At 40.2% G+C, this 15190-nt stretch overlaps 1 protein-coding gene across 4 annotated transcripts in view; it reads right to left on the minus strand.

Moving 5' to 3' along the window:
- The window catches only part of LOC117805473, a 198485-nt gene that overhangs the window by 169254 nt on the left and 14041 nt on the right, over positions 1-15190 (minus strand). Inside the window, exon 3 of one of the 4 annotated variants that reach the window (XR_004629432.1) lies at positions 4004-4909. The exons of the other annotated variants lie outside the window; for them this stretch is intronic. The gene's annotated coding sequence lies outside the window, so the exon portion shown is untranslated. Of the gene's footprint in view, positions 1-4003; positions 4910-15190 lie in introns of those variants that run through there. 4 annotated transcript variants of the gene reach the window in all.

Consider the following 15190-nt stretch of genomic DNA (forward strand, 5'->3'; position numbering starts at 1 on the left):
ATCCACTATCTTCCCCTCTCTAATAAAAGGTTCAAAAGCCCCAAAAATATATGTGGTTTCTGGTGTTCCTGCACCCAGCCTCAAGTGGACGCTCAATGAACTGCAGTTTATAACACATCCCCATGGGCTTCGCCGCTAGGTCAATGTCCATATCACACTTTATGGCCATCAATGCCATGCTGATAGTAGTGCTGCTACTGAGATATTCAAGTTTTGACAATCTGATACACTCCGAAGAGATACTCACACTGCTAAAAATATGACAGATTTCAGGTTCAGGTCCCTTTTCTTTTAAACAAAGCTCAAACTGCTTCTCACAAGCATGGAAACAAAATAATGCACACCTAGTGCCACACACAGCCGAAACACAGACGTATGCTCATCAGACAACTAACTTCACACACACACACACACACGTCTGCTAGTCACACATTTCCCAATTCTATGTTGCATGGTGGGGAGGATCAATGTGTCAACACAACAAAGCCAGGGTGGTGGCCTCCTCGAGGCATGACAAGGTGGGAGATATTGAGTGCCTGGCCCCTGATCCCAGCGGTGGAGACGGACCCTCTGGGGGAGGAGAGAGGAAAAGGAAGCGAGGAGATAGTGAGACAAGAGAGCCAAAAAAGAAATGATGGCAAAAAGTGGAGAAAGGGAGAGTAATGATGGAAAAGGAATGAGACAGAGAGGACAAAGGTCTTGGAGGCATAGTGTAAGAGGCAGGGGGGGGGGGGGTGGAGGGAAAGGTAGATAAACACTACTGTATGAAGGGGAAGTGTGCACGCGCATGTGTGTGAAAGGAAAAGAACGTCTGCATGTGTGTGCGTGTACGCCGACTGAACGTGCACGCCTGAAGCACAGTCGTACTGTTTTTCCTAGACATCAACATGTGTACGTGTGTGCACGCATGTGTGCGCTCTGTGTGTTTGTTTCCACTCTGTTTGTTCCTTCAGGTGTCAATTCCACTCCATTTCAAGTTGACGGTTGCTGGAATGACAGGATACAAAACACGATGGCAGAGTTTTCACTAAACACGGAACTTAGATGCTCAAGTGAATCAACAGTGCTGCACTTAACACAGCGCATTATTAAACAAACAGTCACTTACAGGCGGGAAATTATTTGAACAGTGCTCCAAACTCCCATCAGTTCCAGCTCCGTTCATCACACAGCACTTCTTGGGTGTTTGTTTTTCTCCCCATGTCTTGCTGGAGCATGTTATCGTCAGCTTTCACGAGCGGATGAGCTCTGAGAGGCGTTGGCCGCCGAACATCACGACCATGATGGAGCATATGTTGAGAAGCTGGAACATGAAGCGTTTTCTACTTTGATTCTCATGCGGGCACGTGTGCTGTCACTGCTGAGGACGGTGAATTAAAGCTGCATATTGATTCACATACTGATAGATACTAAAGCTGGCCTGTTAAGGCGGGTACACTGTAATGATCACCTTATGTACTGTCTCTTTAAGTGACATTTGCTGTATGTTAGTTACCTTTGTAACTTAAGGTCAAGACTGGGGTCAGAGCAGAGTCATCTTCCTGCCCCGCATGCTGCTGGACCGAACCCAGGGAGAGCGTTTCATGTTTTATTTCTTCTCTTTCTGAAACGTCATATCTGAGTTATGCTTAAGCTTCACCTGCATAAAATAAACATGCAGTGACGGAAAAGAGTTGTTTTGGAGTTTTATTTGCATCTTTACCGACCCGTGGAGACCCCCCCTGATCTCTACAACACACTACAGGACAATCGGGCTGATTTTTGTCCCGATCTCCCCCTTACGATCAAAGCCAGCAAAGGCCTGATTGTAAACGACATGGTGTCTGATTTTCCTGTGGTGTGGGGTGTGGTAAGAGTGATTTTGTCTGGTTGGAGCCACTCGGAAGGCCTCAGAAGGAGAGATCGTAAATACTGAACATGTTTAATATTCGCGACTAGAAATCCTCTAGTGTGTGGGATGCAATGTTAATTTAGTTAACAAAATTATGACGCTGAATGTTCGTCAACGACTCATTTTTTCATGACGAAAACGAGACTATGACGAGCGAAACTGCATCACTGATAATAAAAACTCTGATAACTGTCTGTTTAATATTTGATGATTTTGCCACATTACCGTAAAAAGCTCTGAGTCTTCAGCTTGATTTGTTCCAGTTTGGTGATACATCAGACACCTTCAGTAATTTTTTATCAACTCCTTGTTGAAAGATGCAGATGCATTTCAGAGTGCCATGAACTGACGGTCTGTCCAGTGCGCCTGTCACCGCAGGTGCATTCAAGGACCGTCGTAAATGTGCAATACAGTCCTTTCATGGCATTTTTCTGTGAGTCAAGAGAATCAAAATACAGTCAGAGTGGTCACATCAAGAATTTTTTCTTTTGACTTTTTAGCAGGGACAGGCTGAATCATTTAACTTAAGATATTACACAAGCAAAAGTGTTAAAGGAGTGTTGACGATTTTAACACTTGGTATAACCCTGTTACCAATATCTGATCGACTTCATGAATTATTTAAAGAGTGAAGATGTTTTGGCAAAAATCAAAGACTCAAATGTTTTGAGTTTTCGCCGACTAAAACTAGACTAAAACTATAAAGGACTGAAAAGACTAAAAGGCATTTTCATCTAGAGACTAAGACTAAATCTTAATTAGCGGCCAAAATTAACACTGTTGGGATGCTCCGAGAAGAGCCGAGCACGCACAGTGTGTAGTGTCATGTGTACCGAAGCAAAAGCCAATCAAGACGTGAGCTGACTCAGCTGACTGACAGAAGAGGAAGTAAAGACAAACAAAAACATGGCGCCGGTGAAAACTCACCGCTGTAATGCGTTTTTCTTTTTTCTGATTGTTTTCGGAAAGTAAAAGGCTGAAAACCATCATCATTGCTTCTCCCTGTTCGTCCGCCATGTTTGTTTACACCGCAGTCACGTTTTACAACGCGAGATTTGGAATATTGAGCTTGAAGAACCTGATACTCTGCTGAAGAATCGGTTGGCACACCACACCACACAGAAGAGAGAGATCTTGTGCGATCTGTCTTTTGTTATCATCACGTCTCTAAATGTGTGAAGGTTTGAAGAATCCTGTAATGTGTGCCAGGTGTTACTGTGTGATATAACTATATAAAGTTCATTCTGCTGACTGAGAAGTCTTGTTCCCTCTTTAGTTTTGTTTTATTTATGACCGGGAGTGATTCCAATTAGAAGACAAGTGGATCACTGTCATGTGCAGTGCGTCGTGCATTGCGGCTGCAGCAGCAGGAACACATAACTGTGCTGTATTTGAATATCTATATGCTCACATCTGAGGGCTATGGGGGGCTCGCTCCCCACTACAATGCTGCAATGCGGAGGATTCCCAAGAAATCCCTCCACTCTGGAGCGAGCATTAAAGATGCTCTCTGTCAAACATCTTCTGTCTGTGGTGTTCACAGGGAAACACACCTCCTCTTCCTCCCTGTGTGTGCAGGGAAACATGACATCCAGGTGTGCATGGAAAGGGGTTGTGTTTGTCTGGGTGAATCATTCAATCAGTCGGCATGACCTTGCACTCAGGGAGTGGGTTTTTAAAATGAAGGGTGTGTGTGAGGTGTTACAGTGACAATAAATAAAAGGTGACATCTGCTGGAATATGACAAAAAAAGAAATATAAATATGCATGATTGCACCCCTGAAGAGTCTGGGTGTTTGTGCACGTGTGTTTGTTCCATACATCTGCAGAATGTTTATATTTATGTTCAGATTTCGAACAGTTTTGTTGCACAGTTTTGTTGTGTGTACTGTATATGCTGTGCTTTGTATGCATACACTATTTGCACTATGTTTGTTCTGCGGGGAGTAAACAAGTTTTTGTGTACACGTGTCTGTGTGTGTTTATTGAATGCAGCTGCCTTCAGATCCTCGAGGATCCTCCCAGCTCAGGGAAAAGAGAGAGAGGGAGAAAGAGGGAGTCAGGGAGGCAAGGATAAAATACGAACGGGTCCAATCCTGTGAAGCTGATGACTGTGTGTTTGTCAGAGTGAATTTATTTATCACAGATGCCAGGGAAATTAGCATTGAAATGATTCTGGTGACAGACTCGGCCTGGATATCTCTGATGGCAGACACCCAAAATGTTTATGTTTACAGAACTGGAGGGGAGAGCAGAAAGGGATGGTGGCGTGAGAAAGAGCGAGAGGGGGGATAGAGCAGAGAGAGCGACAGAGAGAGGGAATCTGTGCGGTTGAGGGAGATAATAAGAGAGGTAAGATTAGGTAGAATAAAAAGCCAGGCCAAGAAAATTGGAGGAAGAGCTGAAAGGAGATAAAATATGTAACAAGAGAGAGACTCCAGAGGACGAGTTTCGCTGTAGAAATAGTTGAATTGTGAGTCACGCTTGATAAAGACTTGAGCTTAGAACGAGTGTGCTCCTCCTACACAGAGGGAGCGAGAAAAGAGGCGCATACAAAGAGGAGGAACAGGGATATGTGCTCCTCTATGTATGGGGGGAGATACCGCCCTGTACGGGAAAGATGCTGGGAGAGCAAAAAAAATAAAGGAGGGGATTTTGAAAATAAAGAAATAATGTTGGAAAGTTTGCAGAAGAGAATGAAAGAAGTGAGGTCAGTGCAGAGAAAGACATCAAGATGAAAGCTTCTAAGAAGAAGTGACGGAGCGGAGAGAGAAAGCAAGAGAAAAAAGGGGGCACAAAGGAAGAGGAGAATTAGCCAGACAAAGTGTGAAGAAGGAGTGCAGCGGCGGCGGCGGTACAGTCGGACACACGGGCAGGTATATAGAGTTTAAGCACCTTCTTCTCCGTCGTCTGTGTGGATAATAATTTAATCCCACCTATAAGGCTTTTTATTATTAACCAGCACGGTAAGCCGGCCTCCTGAGCTGCTGCTGCTCCTGCTTCTGCTGCTGCTCCTGGCTAAAATGGACAGAGAGAGCGAAGGGAGAAATGTAAAATAATAACAGTGTCAGAGGGAGAAATGGATGATAAAGAAGACAGGGGGGAGCGGGGAAGAGAGAGGACATTTGCAAATCACTTCTGGAGAGCACAGAGAGGAGAGTGTTGCCATGGTAATTGATACACTAGTGGCTAAGTGTGACCATGTGCATAAAAATTTGAATTCCTGCAGTTTCTAATCTTGACTGACTTCTTTGGCTTTTTCTCTTTAACGTCAGGGTCCGTCATCAAGATACAACTTTTTATTCATGTAGCCTCTTTCATACATTCAAGCATGCAGAACAGAGGGACAGAAAACACATTAGGTAAAATGATACAACACTAAGTCAAGAAAGATGGAAATTATATGAAACTATTGAAAATTAAAATAAAATAAAAAAATAAAATCAGGTAAATAAAATATCAGAAAAGTAAAATAATTAAAATAGAATATCTAAAACAAAAAAAAACATTATAATGAAATGTAATTGGATAAATAAATAAAAAATACTATTAAAATAAAATCAATAAAACAAAATTATTCAAATGAAATGTCAGAGAAAAATAAAATATAATCAGATGAATAAAATATCTTAAAAATATAATTCAATCATTAAAATTAAATATAATCAGATAAAGCCAAGAAAAATAAACAAAATAAAACACAAGTATTAAATTAAATCAGTAAAATGAAAATATCAGATAAATAAAACTAAATGATTAAAATCAAATGTCAGAAAAAAATAAATAAAATCAGATGAATAAAATATAATCAGATCAATACCTAAAAAATATTTTTCAACTACAATTTTCTTCACGTGTTTTCTATTAATTTATTTATCGGTTTATTTTATTCATTTTATTTTAATGTTATCTATTTTATTTCATTTCACATATCTGAGCCCCTGTGATTGTATTTGTTTTGTCTTGTTGATACATTTAAAATGTTACAAAGAAAATATTAAAAAAAGAAAAAAACTAAAAAAGAAAAGAAAAGAAAATCATTAAAATAAATTAATAAAATTAAATCAGAAAAACTTAATAAAATAATTAAAATAAAATGTAATAAGATAAATACTAGAAAAATAAAATTAAAAATGAAATAAATCAAGATAGAATAAAATAAAATATAAAAATGATGCTAAAGCATTGGTTATAATGGTTATTAATACAGTCCAGGGCTAAAAAAAGAAGCCCTGCACTTCAAAAGCCAGATTAAAAAGGTATGTCTTAAGATTCCTTTCAAAAACACGAGCATCCACACCTCTCCAGCACTTCTATGATTTTGTTTGAGTGCACACATCCCCGCCAGCATCTCATCAAGGCAATCTCACTCCTAAATGGAATCTGTGCTTTCACAGAAAATGAGTCAAGTTTTTCTTCAGCCTCATAAATCTTTGTGCAGGATCCAGTAATCAGAAGTGGAATACCATTCTGCAGATATTACTCTCATGAAAGTGGATTGCTGCAAACGTCTGACTGTGACTAAACAGGGAGAGATTGCACAGCATTATTCATCACAGAGGCATACTGTAAGCGAGTCCATTGAGGATCTATGAAAACTTATTAAATCATGCTAAAAGAGCTTCAAATTAACCACTTAGCCCCTTGGTTTGTGTTGATTATCCCAGAATTCAAAAGCTTCAGCTAATGTTGTTTCGGGACAGTCAATCAGGCAAGTAATTGCTCACTGTACAACATTATCTTCCCAATGTGCACTAATGATATAATCAGTGCCAGTTGCTTCAGAATTACACCAAATACAGAATAAAAAACGAAGCCAAAAAATGAATGTGTGCTTGATATTAAATTAAGTGTGGCTTACGAGTAAAGCTACCTTTACCTTAAGTAGAGTTTTAATGAGAAATCAGACGCAGCGGGGTAAACAACCCGCGTGTTTAATATTCTAATGCTGAAATGAGACGACATTAATCCCTCACAGGCTCAGACGTATAATTTATCCTTTTGTTTACTTCTGATTTCGCAATTAAGCAGCATATTAAAAGGCAAAAAGTGCATCGTTTTATGCAGGAACACAAGCATAAATACAGCATACAATAAATAAACAGCTCAAGGGGGAGACTCTGAACACACGCCTCAAGTTCTACCGTCTCTTTCTTCCTGCTTGGTGGAGTCAGAAGTTTGCACGAGCACAGTGTGAGTTTAACTCTGTGTTCTTTGGCCGCTTTCTCTGTTTGTTATGTGTGTTTCATTATGGTAATTAACCGCTGTATTATGAACTGAGGCTGAATGAGAGTGACTTTCTTCCTCTCTCTCTCTCTCTCTCACTGCAGTGATTGCTGCGATGCGATGCTCGGGCGCTGGAAAAGAGGAGAGGATGTTTCTGGGTCACCAGCTGCCTACGTTTTCTGCAAACACAGCACTGCTAGACCTCACCAGCTGTTTTCTCTCACCGTCTCTCTCTACCCCTTCGAACCTCCTCTCCTTCGCTCGTCTTTCTTCATCTTTCTCGCTACATGTTTCTTTACACTGCTTCCAGATGCCCGCCTGCAGCTAGAGGAAAATTAACTGCCTCCTCTCTCTCTCTCTCTCTCTCTCTCTCTCTCTCTCTCTCTCTCTCTCTCTATCTTACTACAGTCCTGCTTCTGTGTGTAATTGTGTTTGCATATTAATAGAGAGGAGATAAGTGGGACTAGGCCAGTCTGAAACATCAGGGCATATTAATCATTAGTGAGGGGGGGCTATGGGGAGAAGGACAAACAGAGGAGACAGAGGTAGTGTTTCCTTTGATTTTGGCTGCGTCGTCATCAGAAGGTATAGTTGCTCGTACAGCTCGGAGAAGACGTGATTATTCTCCATCCGACGATTCATTTAATTAACACTCTATAACCTTGCAAATGAGGAAGAGATGGAGAGAGGGAAAGAGAGAACAAACAAGAAATATAAAAAAAAGATAAAAGGAGGTCAGAGAGAAGGGTAGAAAGCGAGAATGCAAATGAAGCTGTGAAAGGAGTAATCGGACAAGAGTGATAATTCTAATCCTGCAGCAGTTAAATATGAATGAGCTGGTTTTAATCCACGGGGTCATAAATGCGTGAAGCAGCAGGAGTGGTAACTGTGTTTTAATGTTTGCACAATATCTTGCGTAAGCCATTTAGATTCAAGCAAGACATGAGCAATGCATGAGTTGTGCATTGTGTATCAGCTGATATAGGCCTGTCACAGATACATTAGTTCCTGTGTAGATCTCTCAGATATAAAAGTTTTACAACAAGAATTATGCTAAGTGCTTTTTGATTCTGCATCAGTGTTCTTTCAGAAAACGGAGAAGGACATTTGTAAAGACTGCTGTTTGCAGTCGTCAATAGCATTGAAAGATATCATTCAAGCAGGGGTGGTAATCGCAGGGTCACCAACAGTATGATACAATATGAAACACTCTGATAAGTTACAACATGACACTATATGATAGGATACAATACAATAGGTTATAATACTACAATATGATACAATACGGTAGAGTATGATAGGATAAAATATGATATAATCTGTAACAATATGATGAGTTACGATATTATACATTATTATAAGTTACTATGTTATGATATATGATACGTTATGATATGATACGTTACAATAAGATTCGTTAAAAGAAAATATGTTGCAATATATGTTACAATTTGACACATTACGATATGATACCTTATGATATGTTACGATATGATATGTTATGATATATGTTTCGATACGTTACGATATGCTACGTTACGATAAGTTAAGGTATGATACATTATTATACGTTACTATACATTACAATAAGTTATGATATATGATACGTTACAATAAAATATGTTGCGATATATATTATGATTTGACATGTTACCATATGATACGTTATGATTTGATATGTTACGATACATTATATGTTACGATATGATACATTAAAGCTGGGGTTGGTAATCAGATTTAGATACACTTTTTGTTATACTGGTTAAAATGATCTTTATGTCCTGATGGCAATCAATACATAATGTGTTCTTAAAAAAGAGCGAAGAAAAGCTGCTATCTACAGCCGGAGTAAACCTGGGAAAACACCAACCAATCACTGTTTTTTGGGACCCAAAATTTTAAACCATTCAAATCCCTTCCTGCCGTTCTGCCCTCCTCCTGCGCGTACATTTCCCCGGCGTGCACTCCGAGTCCCCGTCCCCTGCCTCTGCTTCCCCTAACTCTACTGACTGCCCCTCTCGCTCCACCTCGGGCCTGTCCCCTCTGACCCGATGAGGTGCTTTGCTCAGGACTGTAGTCCGGATCAGAGTCTAAAAAGATCTCACCACGGGGGCTCTGACAAGCAGAAGAATGAATGACATTTAGTAAGTCCTACAGAAATGTAGATGTACTGTAGCGTCCGTCCGGGCGCTGTAGGGATTCGTGAACACGTTTAGTTTTAATAACCGGTCACTGTCGGCCGTGATCACGACAACCAACAAAACAACAATCAATGTTTGAATGAATGAAGAACTTCTCTTGTCTCTCCTCTCTCCCGCTCACACACTCTACACCTCTCCTGATGCCTTCACTGACTGTCAACACTGTAGGAATTAAGAACATCTACACTGAACACGTTTAACAAACAGTAGAGTTGTTACAGTATTACATGTATTAGAACTTTTCTCCTGATATCGTGTCACCAGTACAACTGGATAATGCTAGCATGACAGTTGTGAGTACTAACAGCAGCCATGTTTGTTTGTGTTTTTAACTTTCACTATGATAATGTTTTGGTGAGGACCGGTTTTGAATCAGTCACCATCATATGGTCGCAAGTCAGCGGCGCTCATGCATGTGAGCGGGGGGGGGGGGGGGGGGGGGGGGCGTCGTTTTGGAGGAGCTCTGAGGGAGGAGGGGAGGGGTTAGACAGAGTCCTGAGGAAATGCTACATTGAAATTCATGCTAGTTTTCCGAGACTGCCAACCCTAGCTTTAACATACGTTACGATATGTTATGATATGATATGTTACGATACATGTACGTTACCAATTGTTACTATACGTTACGATAGGTTATTATATATGATATGTTACGATTTGATATGTTACAATAAGATGTGTTACAATAAAATTTGTTGCGATTTATGTTACGATTTGACACGTTACAATATGATACGTTATGATTTGATACATTATGATATGACACATTAAGATCATTAAGATCAGTACAACACTATATGAAAAGATTTGGTAAGGTACCACGCCATACCATACAGTATGATTTGAACAACACAGAACGATACAGTAAGATAGGATATAATACTATACCTGACACATTGCCCTGGATACCTATTTGAGTACAATGCAGCAATTCTTTGTTAATTGACTACAAGACAATCATATAATGAAACATCATGATATATGATAAGCTTAAGAATATAAACTGCTCCTAGAAGGTCAAGTGTAGCATGTCACTAGTGCAACATGAAAAGTCATGGAGCCTTAGTGCTATGAGTCCAATTAGAAGGACTTATAGTATCTTGTTAAGAGTGCTGGATTGTCTTCAAAACAGAGTATAGATATTTGGCACTGTACTGTAAATATCTGTATGGTGCGATGGCGATATATTGCCATATTAATACTTTGTCCCACATAATTTTGTCCTATCCCATATATTCAAGTACGAACCCGGAAGTGCAAGCTCTCGTATAGGTCCTGTGAAACATATGAAAGTAACATACTAGTTAGAGAAAGCATTTCATAGGATGCAGAATTGCTGTACGAGCCTGGATAAGTCATTCATGTTTATTTATGTTTCAGATAATAAATTGGGGGAAGAAAAACTCCCAAATTTCATATGCAATACACAGAAAAGGACAGATGTAAAGAAGACATCTGCACAAGACACCTTCATTAAAAATCCAATATATTTTTGTTAACTCCCCGGTTTAGTTTGACTGTTACATGGGGCACCCTATAGGTGCTATAGTGAGTAAGAGGACTCGGTTCCAACCTGTCATGTGTAGTTTTCCACCCTGTCTTAATCTATTGGTCACAATATTTATAATGTGATGCTGAAACAAAATCTTTGTTTGCAGGGATATGTGTGCATGATGTCATTCCAAGAAGTTGGAGGCCCTCTCTTTTGCCCTCCAGTGGGTTTTCAACTGGGTTTGATTTTGTACTTGTCTCTGTGATCACCTGAACTCACCTGTGTATGCCTTTCTCCTTGAAGGACATCCAAAAACGTTTTAAGTTCAACTCAATCTTCAGAGACTCATGCAGATTTGAGCGCTGTAATAGGAGTTGACACTGCAGAGTAATTACAATTTAAATGCGTCTCCTCCACAACTAATAAATGTGCTTTGGCAGTTCTGGCAGATCTGCTCTCCAAATATAATCTTGATCAATATGTTCTGAGCTCCCGGCTAATCTCTTCATAGTCCACACATACTGTATTATTCAATCTTTGTGTTTTGGAGATAAAAGATCAAACGGAGTCAAGTGGGGGGATTTCTGCTACGAGGTCACACGCACCCACGCACGCATGAGCACAAATCAGACCTCTGCCAAGTTAGACGTATAGCTTCACAGCACACATGGTGGAAAGTTCAGTGACGCCTTGTTGGCTGCTGTATGTACTGAACACGGACACGGACACAGACACGGACACGCCGCTGCACACACGGAGAGAAGAGAAGGTAACACTTACAGGCGACACTGGGGGGCAATTTGAATTTAAAAACAAGAGATCAATCACTCCGAGCAGAGATTATCATTTCACACACGCGCTTTGAACTGAGGTTGGTATAGAAAATGTTAAGCACTCTGACGTGCAAGCCGGCGTGCCCTTGAAACACACTTCACACTGTGCCACAGTTCACTGAATCTGCTGGGAACAGTTAAAGTGAAGCTACAGCTGCAGCACCTGAGCCAGCCCACGCCTCAGCTCTTTAGGATAGAAATGAAGAACTTTGGTCTTCACCGAATCAATATCTACTGAACCTCAACCACATCAAGGCGCTCTGATCTTTTTGTGACCCTGAATATTTTCATTATAATGCACAGACCTCATAAAAGGATCTGTCAGCAGGGTTTCAAAAGCCTGTACATTGCGGCGATCAATTTATGTGTTTATTCAAAGTTCATGCTCATGTTCCAGCCTTGCTTGCTGCAATTTATGAACCAAAGGTGGTGTTTATTATAATGATCAACATGCCTATTTTTAACCACATAATAATACAACCACTTTAAAAAGGAGCTATAGGGAATGGCCTTTCAATATATTGTTCTATAAAAGCATTAAAGGTGCGTACTGTTCCATTGTTCTTCCACGAACCCAGCATGTCTTTGAATGTCATTCCAGCAAAGTTCGACAGCAAACCCACGATCAAGAAAAGAAATGACGGCTTCATGGGAATAAACCAGGACCTTCTGGTTTGATCGCCTCTTTAATGTTAAAGTAGAAGAGACAGCGAAAAAAAAAAAAGAATGTAACAAATCAATGCATGTGATAACAGCATGAGGACACGTGGAAGTGACACGAGCACAGAGATGAAGAATAGGCAGCAACATGAAAGGGGGGGGGGTCTGTCGTAACAGAGGAGGATGAGGGAAGGTTGGATTTAGGGAGAGACATGGAGGATGAACTGTCAAAAGCAAATAAGCTCTGTCACCATGAAATCCACACTTTCAACCAGCTCACTTTACCGCTTAATCAAAGTCTAGCCTGAGTGATTACATGGCCCCCTTTTTTTTTTTTTCACAGAGAAGTGGCACTATTTAAAAAAAGCTCCTAATGCTGCGCTCTAGGAATCATTTCTAATTTATTCTCACCAGTGCTGATCTGCCAACCACAGCTATTATAAGAAAGTCAGGATGATGTGCTGTCAGGAACCAGAGAAATAGATGTCATCCGCAGCAATAAGCCTGTAATAACTACCGTCAAATTATTTTCACGACCCAAGTTACTTTTTCCTCATCTCCCCATTTGGCCCCTGGCGCCTCTTTTGCAGCCTTTAAAATGCTTATTATCATAATTGCATAACTATGCATATAGCATTTGAGATGTTGAATTGAGGCAATATATGCCTCGTCTCGTCATTAACATACAAGACGATTACCGAGCTCAAGCCATGCACAAAAGTCATTTTCTCAAGTGGTCGTATTCTGTAACTGTGGTGACTAATACATCTGCATACATGTGTTTCTGCAGCGTGTGCAGTCTGTGCAGGTAATTACAGTACATGAGAGTTTGGTGGCATTTACGTCTTCCTCAGGAGGATGATTCCGGTGTGTTAGACAGCAAATGTACAAAACTGTGTTTAGGCGTCAGATTTGAATCTGTGATTCATTGATTATACGTTCAGTTTAGGGATGTCAACAACTATTCGATTAACGATGAATTGATTGTTAAAAACTTACTCAAACACATTTTTTGGTTTCGATTTTCTATCACGTTGAACAAACATCATGTGGTCTCATATTTGGTTCAGCTATCAGGGAGGTGTTGCAAGTTTAAAGCATGTTTCGATGTGAATAAGCTGACTGAAGGTGTTGCATACAGCGGATACGCTCAGCTGGTGGCTGCGGCTGAGTGACAGGTCTCCACGAGCGCTATTTAATCTGATTATGACCCGGTTGCGCTCCCGGCTGACGGCTGACCAATTTTATATGCTTATGTTTTCTCAATAAGAACAAGTAGACAATAAGAACCTGTTCAGTTCTCTTGTTGCAGTAAATCCACATGTTGTAGTCTGAGCCTTCCATGTTATGACTGTATGTCTGCTGAGATAATTAGCCTGCTCCACACGTTGATATTCTGCGTGTTTAACGTTTTAACACCTCAATACGAACCGTAACTATTCAATACTGTCAATTCTATACATTGTGACGTGGAAGAAAATTTGATTCAGGGGAAAAAAACGTATTTGGCATTGTCTTTGACATGGAAACATGTACATTTCTTTATGATTAATCGACAATTGATCGTTAACATTTCCTAAGATTGATCACAGAAAATACTTGAAATTTACATCCCTAGTTCCGTTGTTTTTAAATGTAATTGGTTACGCTGTTTATTGCATCATTAACAGTTACAGATTGCGTGTTATAACCATAGACTGTCAATAAAAATGGACAGCGTTGCTCCGCCTCTTCCCGTTGTACGGTTCTGAAGCCAAAAAATCCCGCTCCTGGGCGCAGCCATTGTGCAGCCAGAGCCTGTGAAGCCACTGTAACAAGCTCCGCCCTACAGCGTAACGTAACAAGACGTTGTGTGTCCTTTGAAATTTCACTCTACGGCGGCTGTGAATCAAAGGAAACCCGGAAGTAAAACCCCGTTTTTTAAACTCTAATAACTAACGAAAAAGAAACTTTTCAGGAAAAAGAGGCCTTGAACACAAAACAGTCAAATACTAACTACATATCACCACAGCATACAAGATGTGAGAAACATTCGTACGACGTGTATTTATTTTTTAAAGTTTGACTGCTCCCCCATTCATACGAGACGGATTTTTTGACCTATACTGCAGCCAGCCACCAGGGGGCAGACACACTGCTGAAAGCTTCACCACCAGGGTCGCATCCCGCTCGCTTAGTTATAACATTTAATTCGTCTTAACATGATATTGTGTTTACTCTGCAAAAGTTTGAGTATAGCGACCTCTTCTTCCAATTGTATTTAATCAATTTTGTATTATTGATGTATATTTTGACATCTATGTCCATGTAGGTACCTGTGTAGATGTACGTATGGATATGTGTATGCATATGCATTTGTATGGGTATGTGTATGTATACTGTACGATACGATACTGTAAGATACAGTGCGATATAATAGGTTACAATACCATATGATACGCTACGATACGAGACGCTACGATATGAGACGCTACGATATGATACGCTACGATATGTAACGATATGAGACGCTACGATATGATACGCTATGATATGATACGCTACGATATGATACGCTACGATATGATACGCTACGATATGATACGCTACGATATGATACGCTATGATACGCTACGATATGATACGCTATGATATGATACGCTATGATATGATACGCTACGATATGATACGCTACGATATGATACGCTACGATATGATACGCTACGATATGATACGCTACGATATGATACGCTACGATATGATACGTTACGATATGGTACGTTACGATATGGTACGTTACGATATGGTACGTTACGATATGGTACGTTACGATATGATACGCTACGATATGATACGCTACGATATGATACGCTACGATATGATACGCTACGATATGGTACATTACAAT

The sequence above is a fragment of the Notolabrus celidotus genome, chromosome 21, assembly GCF_009762535.1.
Source record: "Notolabrus celidotus isolate fNotCel1 chromosome 21, fNotCel1.pri, whole genome shotgun sequence".
Taxonomy (NCBI): domain Eukaryota; kingdom Metazoa; phylum Chordata; class Actinopteri; order Labriformes; family Labridae; genus Notolabrus; species Notolabrus celidotus.